Below are 10188 nucleotides of genomic sequence, written 5' to 3'. Positions count from 1 at the left end.
TCTATGAATGCTTTAGCTTCAAGACTGTATTGGTGTGGGACTGTTGGTGTTTTTGTTGCACTCGTTACAAAGCTAATGGAGGCTAATGGAAGCTAAAGGGAGCCACCCAGAGGCCGTTTACAGAACATCATAAAGTGACGTTTAGTCTACACATTAGCAGCAGCTCAGTCAGTGTTGTCGTATATGAGATGCAAATATTATAATTGGGATTTCATTTATATTGCATATTTCATCTTACTTACATTTTGTTTACAAGGTGAATATGTATGCTACACAGCATATGACCGTGTCCTTGTTTAAGGAAGGATAGGCTATCATAAATGTTTAGCTTCAGCCTATTTCCTTTTGATCACCTCAAACACTGATGGATGTAAGACTTGTATACATGCTTAATGTCCCTTTAAAGTTAAAACTGTATATAGAATGCAGATATATGCAGAGAAACACAGAGACACAGAGCCATCAACAACATCAATCACATTCCTAAGGCTATCAGCCATCATCATCAGCACCATCATCCATCCCCATAGCTTGATGGATGTAAGACTTGTATACATGCTTAATGTCCCTTTAAAGTTATATGGTGGCACGCTACCAGCGAAAGAAAACTAAGGACACAGAGGGCAAACTGGTGAAACTATGGGATGCCTATGCAATGAAGGAGTTGGACATCACCCAGCTGCTGGCAGCTGTTGCTGAGGTGAACACGATGCCACACGGGGTCGGACTGGCAAGAGCGGACAGCGAGGTCTAGCCTGGTCTCCTTTCTCTTTTTTGTTCCCCCATTTTTTTTGTATATAACTATTTTTGATAGTTTGATAGTATGACTGAAATAGTGCACATTCGATCAGACTCAGCCTTTTTGTAATATACTACTATTTTTGACCTTTTTTAAATAAACAGTTACTTTAATTCATTTCACCTCTTGTGTTGTGTTTAATGATGGCAACTAGTGTAGATCTGCTACTTTCAAATGATTTTAGAGGAGAGGAGGACAAAACAGGCTTACAATATGTACTCCTAAATATACTATAACACTTCTTAAAAAAAAGTATGCAACTGGGGGAGCGTGCTTACAATATTTACTCTTAAGTCTTAAATATACTATAAATATACTCAGGACCTCCCTCACCGTCACCTTGTACCTTGTACTCTACTACCCTCTAGGGGTTACACAGAGCTACTACTTCAGACAACCAGACCCGGTCGATCTGGGTCGAGCTGTCTGAGGCTTCGTCCACACGTACACGGGTATTTTCATAAACGCAGATATTTCGTTTTCGTTTTTGAAAACCTCCGCGTCTACACGGCCCTGTTTAAAAAAATCTCTCTGTCCACACGACAACGGCTAAACGTTAAACGACCCATGCAAAAACTCCGTTTACCGTGTCCACACGGGAACACATAGCCGGAGTTTTTAAAAATCTACACTGTGGCAGGAGTTTTCCAAAAGATGCGTTTACATGGAGCAAAAACGCGTTTGCGTGTGGACGAACCCCCCAAAACGCATATAAAAAGCTACGTTTATGAAAATACCCGTGTACGTGTGGACGAAGCCTCAAAATCGCGGCTGGTCGAGCTGTCTTGGGTCGACAAGTCTGGTGACCGTTTTAACAGCGGGCAACTCTGGGCGATGTCGCCCGGCATCGCCCGGCATTGCCCGATCGCCGGCTCTCATAGACTTTCATTATATTTTTGGGCGACGTCGCCCAGTATTGCCCGCTGTTAAAACGCAGGGTTAGTGAGTTCTCTCTAACGCTCTGCCAGGCGCTAGACGAGGAATTCCACTGTCCTGCGAGGGCTCCAACTGTAGTAAAAAATAAACAAAACCACTTCACTACTCACCAAAACAAAGACTGTTTTGTGTTGTTGAAAGTCTATTCTCGGAGGTGGGAAGCCTCTCAGCACCCACCTTCTCTGTAAAATACACTTTTTGGCCAGAAAAGAAAATATTTCACCGGAAGGCAAATGGCCAGATCTGTAGAGGGCGCAGTGGCGCAACCAAAAACTTTTTTTTTTCTTCCGGTGATATACTTTATTTTCTGTCCAAAAAGTGTATTATACAGAGAAGGTGCGGTGCTGAGAGGCTTCCCACCTCCGAGAACAGACTTTCAACAACACAAACCAACCTTTGTTTAGGTGTGTAGCGAAATGGTTTTGTTTATTTTCACTACTGTTGGAGCCCTCGCAGGGCAGTGGAATTCCTTGTCTATAAGCAGAGCAGAGCGCCTGGCAGAGCGTTAGAGAGAACTCACTGACGCTTTGGACCAGGGCTAGATCATAATAAAACCTTATTTGTACAGCACCTTTCACATTTCATACTTTTCATAAAATATCTAGAACAAAACAAATGTAAAAGCCTATTAGGAGAGATAACAGTGCTACATTGTAACAGGAGATTAAAAACTCTATTTACTCTTTACATTAATCTAAAATAAATATCTATCAAAACCGATAACAATAATGATGAGTCTTGATCCAAGGCCGAAAACTATAATATTGTCTCCATCGGGAGGAAACCTCATTATGTCCAAAACCTTTTCAGGATTCAAAAATGGCAAAAGTAGCAGATCTACAAGCTCAAAACGTGTCACTTTGCGCCACGTTTCAAGCTTGTAGATCTTCTACTGTTGATGCTTTATGCAACGCTATAGTATAGATCAAGTAGGACGAGAGATTTCTGCCCGACAGTTTCGAACACTAGCCTAAAAAACGTAAAGGTAGGGTAAGTGACTTACATTGGTTAAAATAAGTGTTAAATAGCTCTATATTGTGATAGTACTCATTGCTATAGAGTGTTTGTTCAGTAAAAGGAGTCTTCATGTCTCTCCAGCTCTTTATTAAACAGAACATGCATTTTCAGTGCCCTCTCCTGATTGGCTTAAATGTTGTCACCTACCTGAACATGTACTATATTCTGTTTATTAAAGAGCTGGAGAGACCCCTGTGACCAAACAAACGCTCTGTAGCAATGATTACTATCAGAATATAATACTTTAACCTTTTAACTAAAAAAAAACTAAAAATACCAAAAATATAACTTACCCTACCTTTAAGGAGTATATAATGTCTTTTGTTTGGTTCTTTATCTTAATATTATATTCTACAATATATTAAATGTAATATTGGTGTATATCTGTGTCTTGCAGGTTAATCATGGGGTGACCCTCTGCAGAGTGGACTAAATCTACTTCATACAGTGAGTTAAAAACGCTGAGTCATGGCTTCTAGCTATGACTCAGCGTTTGACTCGCTGTATGAGTTCTTCAGTGAAGGTCCTGGATGGATGGAGTCATCAGGAGATAGCTGGTAATAGAGTGTCTGTAACTCAGGACAAGGGGCAGGAAGATGGAACTTCGACACAGCAACGAGCCCTGAGAGCTGAAACGTATAACGGTGCCAACGAACGTTCTCCGTTGGAGATACAAGGCGTACGGTGCTCGGGACGTGGTGCCATACAACCTACGCGGCTCTATTAATACCAGCTATCTTCAACCGAGCGGCGGGAGACACCGCACGGTACGTACCTGGATCACACCTGGCCAGCAGTGGTGGAAAATAACTAGGTGCATTTACTTCAGTACTGTATAAAGTACAATTTCAAGGGATTTGTACTTTACTTGAGTATTTCCAAATTTCAATACTTTAACTTTTACTCCACTACATCTCGGATCCAAATATTTAACTTTTTACTTCACTACATTTATTTGAAAACTTTAGTTACTAGTTACTTTGTAGATTTTGATTATAATTACAAAAAAATGTATTAACCACTTCAGCCCTATATACATTTCGGCCATTTGAAAATAGCCGATCTACAAGCTCACAATGCGTTGCGACGCATTGTGAGCTTGTAGATCGGCTATTTTCAAAAGATTTTAATATATTTTGAAAACTTGTGAAAGGGGATATTCTACATAATGAGTACTTTTTATTTTTGGTACTTTAAGTACATTTTGATACCAGTACCTTTGTACTTTTACTCAAGTGAATTTTGAATTCCGGACTTTTACTTGTAACAGAGTATTTCTACATGGCAGTAGTGATACTTTTACTTAAATAAAAACAAATCAGTATTTTTTTCCACCACTGCTGGCCATTATAAACCAGGGCTGTGTCACCATTACAAAATGGAAGTTGACGATTCATTGTCACATAAATGATTGCGATCAAAGATTTAACTGTGTTAGTCGTTGAGCATTGGAACATTATGAATACAAATGTAATTTATTTTTGGCTTTTAGGGCTTCGTAAATAAAAGTTGCACAAGGCAGATATGACAAATAATATACATTATTTAATTATAAAAAAATACGTTTATAGTGGGATTAGCAGAGTGGAAATAGCCAATCTACAAGCTCCAAACATGTCGCATCGCAACACGTTTTGAGCTGGTAGTTCTGCTATTTCCACAATGTTTGAAAATATTTGAACATTTTTAACATGGTAATGACTATGACGATTATGCAAAACATAATTGCAAATTCAAATAATTGCAATTAGGCTATTATGTAATAAATGTGACAGGTCTAGTATAAACCCTAGGGTTTATACTCATGGTAACTGATGACTGGTATCAGACCACACTTTGAGAGCCACTGGTCTAGCGGCTCAGAGCTGAGCCAAGACGCCTGTGGTTTTATTTTCAAGCCGAATCCCAACCCTCAACATTCTGCCTCCACCAGTGTTAGGGCGCGCTCCCACCGCACTTTTATTTTACCTTCTTGGAAAAATCTGCAAGACCAGGAATCCACGCATTTGCATTGACAAAGCATTGGCAGATTCTGCCCCAGAGGTAAAATAAAAGTGCAGTGGGAGCGCGCCCTTATGGAGAAATTGGTGACCTGACAAAAGATGTGTCCATCTTGTGGACTTCACATGTCAAACATCCAAAGTCAATCACTGTTAGTTTATGAACGGAGTTGCTCTGTTCATAAACAAACATACATACATTTACATTTGGACATGGTGATGTTTTTGTGAAGTCCACGAGATGGTCGCGTGTTTTCTGAAGGTCACCAATTTCACCGTAACACAACACCTTGCTGGAGGTAGGGGGCACAAACTGGAGTTTTGGAATCAGCGGCCATATTGGAAATAAGTTGGGCCTCTAACTCACTTCCCTTCACAGGTGTTACCAATGATGCTAATGAAGGCTCTGTTCCAAACAGACCCTTACGGGTGTGTAACTCTTTGAGTGTACAGATGGAAACAAATCACAGGTCCATTTGGTTCCATTTGTACACTCAGAGTTTTGGGTGTCCTTTGAGAACCACTGTGCTACACTAAATAGAACAGTGCCTTCATTAGTATCATTGGTAACACATGTGAAGGAAGTAAGGAAGAGGCCCAATCCTTGGCCAAATGCATATTTATTTGGGGTATGAAAATTTGATATGAAACTTTTGAGAGCCACCGTCTTTAGTTGTTTCTGGAACTTGATGAAATGATAAGCATTGTAGACTTTACTTGAACATGGTGTTTGATACAGGAATAGACGGCACCTCTTTGCTAAATTGGAAATGTTTCTCCCAAAATTTAAAACAAATGAAGAATTTGCAAAATGTTCTTAAAGCAGGGGCCTTCAACAGGGGGTCCGGGACCCAGAGTTACTACAGGGGGTCCACCAAATCTTTTTTACATTGACCACTTGAACCCTAGCATCCCTTTGCTGAGGAGAACTTAAGCCAAAAATAGCAGGTCTACAAGCTCACAACGCCTCGGGCTGCAAGGCGTAGTGAGCTTGTAGATCGGCTATTTTTAGCAAAGAGTTATAGGTGTAGAGGGAAAAGAGCAGCAAAAGTTTATCTCAAACACAATTTTATACAATATAGAGGGGGTCCCTGCTTCATCTCTCTCTCAGCTAGGGGGTCCTTGGCCTGAAAACGTTGAAGACCCCTGTCTTAAAGGGATAGTTTAAAACACTTTTTCCTATGGATTAGTCACCCCATGGAGACTTGAATTCACGGATATGTTTTTGTTTTTGTCTGATTCCTAAACCAATAATTTGTTGACCGGCAGCGGTTCCGGTAGGAGACACAAAGAGTCTCCTTTGTGTCTCCTACCGGAACCGCTGCCTACCGGTCCATAATTCAAGGCTCCATGGGGTGACTAATCGATAGATAAGAAGTACGTTTTTGGGTGAACTATCCCTTTTTAAGTAATGTAAAGTATACATGATGTGAACATGTACGGTTGAGTACATCATTATCAGACCTAAACCGTATTGTTTTATGCCCACAGTGGCTGTAGGCCAGTCAAGCATCTTCAAATCATGTACTTAAAGGAGTAGTTCACCCAAAAAAATACTTATTTTCTATAAATTGCACACCCCATGAAGCCTTGAATTCATTATTTTGTTTTAGTTTGTCTTATTACTAAGCCAATAATTTGATGACCGGGTGTATTTCCGGTAGGAGACACAAATAATTTACTTTGTGTCTCCTACCGGATACATTAGCCGGTAGGAGACGGGAATATAATTATTGGCATAGGAATGCGACAAAAACAAATCCATGAATTCAAGGCTTCATGGCGTGTGCAATTGATAGAAAATAAGTCATTTTGTGGGTGAACTACTCCTTTAAGTTACTTAATTACTTACTTCGAGGAATAGAAATGGCCAAATACACATTGAAGTGCCCACTTTTCCCGGGTGCCCACTCTTCTGGTTACAAAAATGTTGATTGAATGTTCAATGTTCATGTACAATACAATTAAATCCTTAATCGCAATTATTTGTGACAATTACTCAAGTAAAATGCCATAATGGTGGCACAGCCCTGTCAGTGACCAGCTTATGGCTCTACAGACCATCTTCTTGGCTTCCAAAATGTCACCCTGTAAGGCCTGCTCAACTCAACGTTTTTGTTTTCTTTTTTGTGTCTTTACAGAACACGAAGATGACAAGAAGAAGACGTCCGTAAGTGAAGATGGCAGGAAGGTAGGAACCTTTTGATTGCAGCTGCTGCTTGTTAAGGGGGCTACATGCTACCATACCATGTATGTGGTCATTTGCGTCGTCTATCGTTTCACGTCATTTGCATCGCGTCATTTGTGGGTAAAGCTTCATCACGTCGGTCCACATCACATAGGACCATGTGCCTGTCTGTGATGTGGATTTATGTGATTTTATTTATTGTTTCACGTCATTTGCGCCCAAAGCTTTGATCACATCGGTCCACATCCCATACGACCATATGTGGTCGTAACTTCTCCTCTTTTTCTCTATTCTTTGCTTTAATAAAGCAATAACAAAATTATTTGTTTTTATTTACTTTTGTGTCTGAGTTATTTGATCGATTTTTTGTTTTTGTCTATCTTTCTTTTCACAAACACATTTCTTTCTTCTTGCCTGTCTATTGCACTAGTTCTTCACTAGTGGTTTGTGTGTACAAATGTATGTGATGTGGAGCTATGTGATTTATGTCTGGTATCATTATGGTAGCATGTAGCCCCATTAACACCGTGTTTACAGTCATCTATGCTGTAGGTCTGTGCAAACTAAAAGAGAAAGCAAATGATGTGCGATGTGTCATTTGCTTCTTTCTTAGTGTTTTTTAATTTCATTTGCTGTGAGCCGTGGCTGCTGTTCAAGGTAAGTGATAGTAGTGACACGGTCTATCATTGGTTGTCAGGCAGAAACCTTGTGTGTGTGTGTATATATATATATATATTATATTATTTTTTTTATTTTTTGTCGTAAATACATTTCTTTACTTGGTCATACCGTGTGACAGTGTCACACACTAAAGTAGTACAAACAGCCGATCTACAAGCTCACAACGCAAAGATCATGATAATTACATTGGATCCATTGGAACACAGGTTATTTTGTGTCCATTTTAAAAAGTAACAATTTTGGACATACACGGTTTCTGCCTGACCTCCATACTTTAACTTCCCCTCTTTTCTCTTCATTATTTGCTTGAATAAAGTTATAACTTTTTTGTTTTCGTGTGTCTTGTGGTTTTTGTGTGTACAAATGGACCCGTCACTGGTCCATTTGGTTCCATTTGTAGTACTGACAGTATACGTATACCAGGCTGTTTATGTAATGACAGGGTACAGTATATGTAGGCCTACGCTAAGCTGTATAATATAGTGACAGGGTACAGTATATGTATACTAGGTTGTATAATATAGTGACAGGGTATAGTATATGTGGCTCTTGGTCACATAGCAAACTCACATAGTTAAACCTATTTGTGCTTTATCTATTTTTGATGAAGTTAAAAATATAGCTTTTTTTGCCCTGTCATAGTATCAACTAAACATTTAACGTAGTGCCGCTTGCGTTGCGTCATTTGACGGGTGGCGGGCCAGCGGTTTGCGTCGTTTGCGTTCAATGCCCGTCATTCGTGAAGAATAAGTAAGAAGGGACTTGACCAGTGTTTTTTATTATTGGGTCACGGCCAGCGTTTGTGTGATTTATGTCTCGTAGCATTTTGCGTTAAGTAATTTGATTTGCGTCGCGTCTCAGGATTTCACGTCACATCCGTGCAGGTAAGTCTTCATCACGTCAGCCCACATCACATAAGTCCATGGTGTAGTGTAGTGTAGTGTAGTGTAGTATGTGATGTGGATTGATGTGATGTATGTGTTGTCATTTCACAACACATGCGGGTAAAAAATACTTTTGATTTCACGTCGCTTCCGTCATATGCAGGTAAGTCTTCATCACGTCAGCCCACATCACATATGACCGTATGTGATGTGCATTGATGTGATGTATGTGTTGTGTTGTGTCATTTCACAACATATGCGGGTAAAACATCATCACGTTAGTCCACGTCACATATGAACATATGTGGAGGTATGTGATGCATGTCGTCCTTTACGTCGTGTGTCGTTTCGCATAATTTGATTGGCGTTGTACCGTTTCAGGGTATTTGCGAGTAAAGCTTCATCACGTCAATCCACATCACATAATAATAATAATAATAATAATATCACATTACTGGTCGTATGTGATGTGGATTTATGTGATTTTGTGATTATTTCACGACATTTGCGGATAGCTCGTCATTCACATCGGTCGGCAATTTTTTCTTTTAGGCGAGGTACACGCCGTTGTTTACAGTAGGTCAGAACAGGGAGAGATGTAGGGCCATCATTCATATCATATGCATTTAACCTATTAAGACCTGGAACTGTGTCATTTTTAGATTTGAGCTAAAAAGCTTTATTTTACACTTTGGCTATTCAAAAATAGCAGATATACAAGCTCATAGCGCAGCACCGAGTGCCGCGCTATGAGCTTGTAGATCTGTTATTTTTTAAAATTCGTGAAAATGTGTGCAAATCTTTGAATATATATTTTTAAAGCCAATATTTTTTAACTCAAATCTTTGCTTCTGGGGGGGTCCGTGGAACAAAATATTTTGATGGGTGTCCGCGGCCAAATACATATCATTTTGGGGGTCCTTGACATGAAAAAGTTTGAGAACCACTGATATAGAAACTTATGTTTTTCAGAAAACTGTTGGGATTTAGGAGACATGTACAATCGGCTTCAGGTCTTAAAGGGTTAATGACTTTGGTTATTCCTGTTGCTTGTGTTGTATGTTGTGTATTAATGTTATTCATAGTGTTGTATGTTTACTAATGTCATTCATAGTGTTGTATGTTGTGTACTAATGTCATTCATGCTGTTGCTGTATTGCTGACAAATATTGGCACAATTGATTTTGCGTTGCGTCATTTGCGTTAAAGCTTAATCACGCCAATCCACATCACATATGACCAGTATGTGATGTGAAGGTGTGTGACGGATGTCGGCATGTGCATCACGTATAGTTGCTCGTTATTTGTGCCGTCATTTGCGAGTAAAGCTTCATCACGTCAATCCACATCACATAATAATAATGTAATATAAACGATACATACAACCATATGACCAGTATGTGATGTGGACTTCGTTTCACGTTGTTTGCGTACAATGCTCGTCATTTGGCAGGAGAATAATGAAGAAAATTGACTGATGCTGGACTGAGACTGATGCAGAGAACATGAAGCAAAGAATGCTGCTGCCATTGCGTCATATGCGCCTCGTATAATTTATGTCAATCGTCCAAAAATGATGTAAATTATACGAGTCTCTCTGTCTCTCTATCCCTCTCATCTCTCTATCTCTCCCCCTGGTGAGTAGGTTGGTGAATGTAATGCACATTACAAAGTGCTTTGGTT

The sequence above is a fragment of the Gymnoscopelus microlampas genome, assembly GCF_963454915.1.
Source record: "Gymnoscopelus microlampas genome assembly, chromosome: 12".
Classification (NCBI taxonomy): Eukaryota; Metazoa; Chordata; class Actinopteri; order Myctophiformes; family Myctophidae; genus Gymnoscopelus; species Gymnoscopelus microlampas.
Note: the sequence above shows the minus strand (reverse complement) of the source record.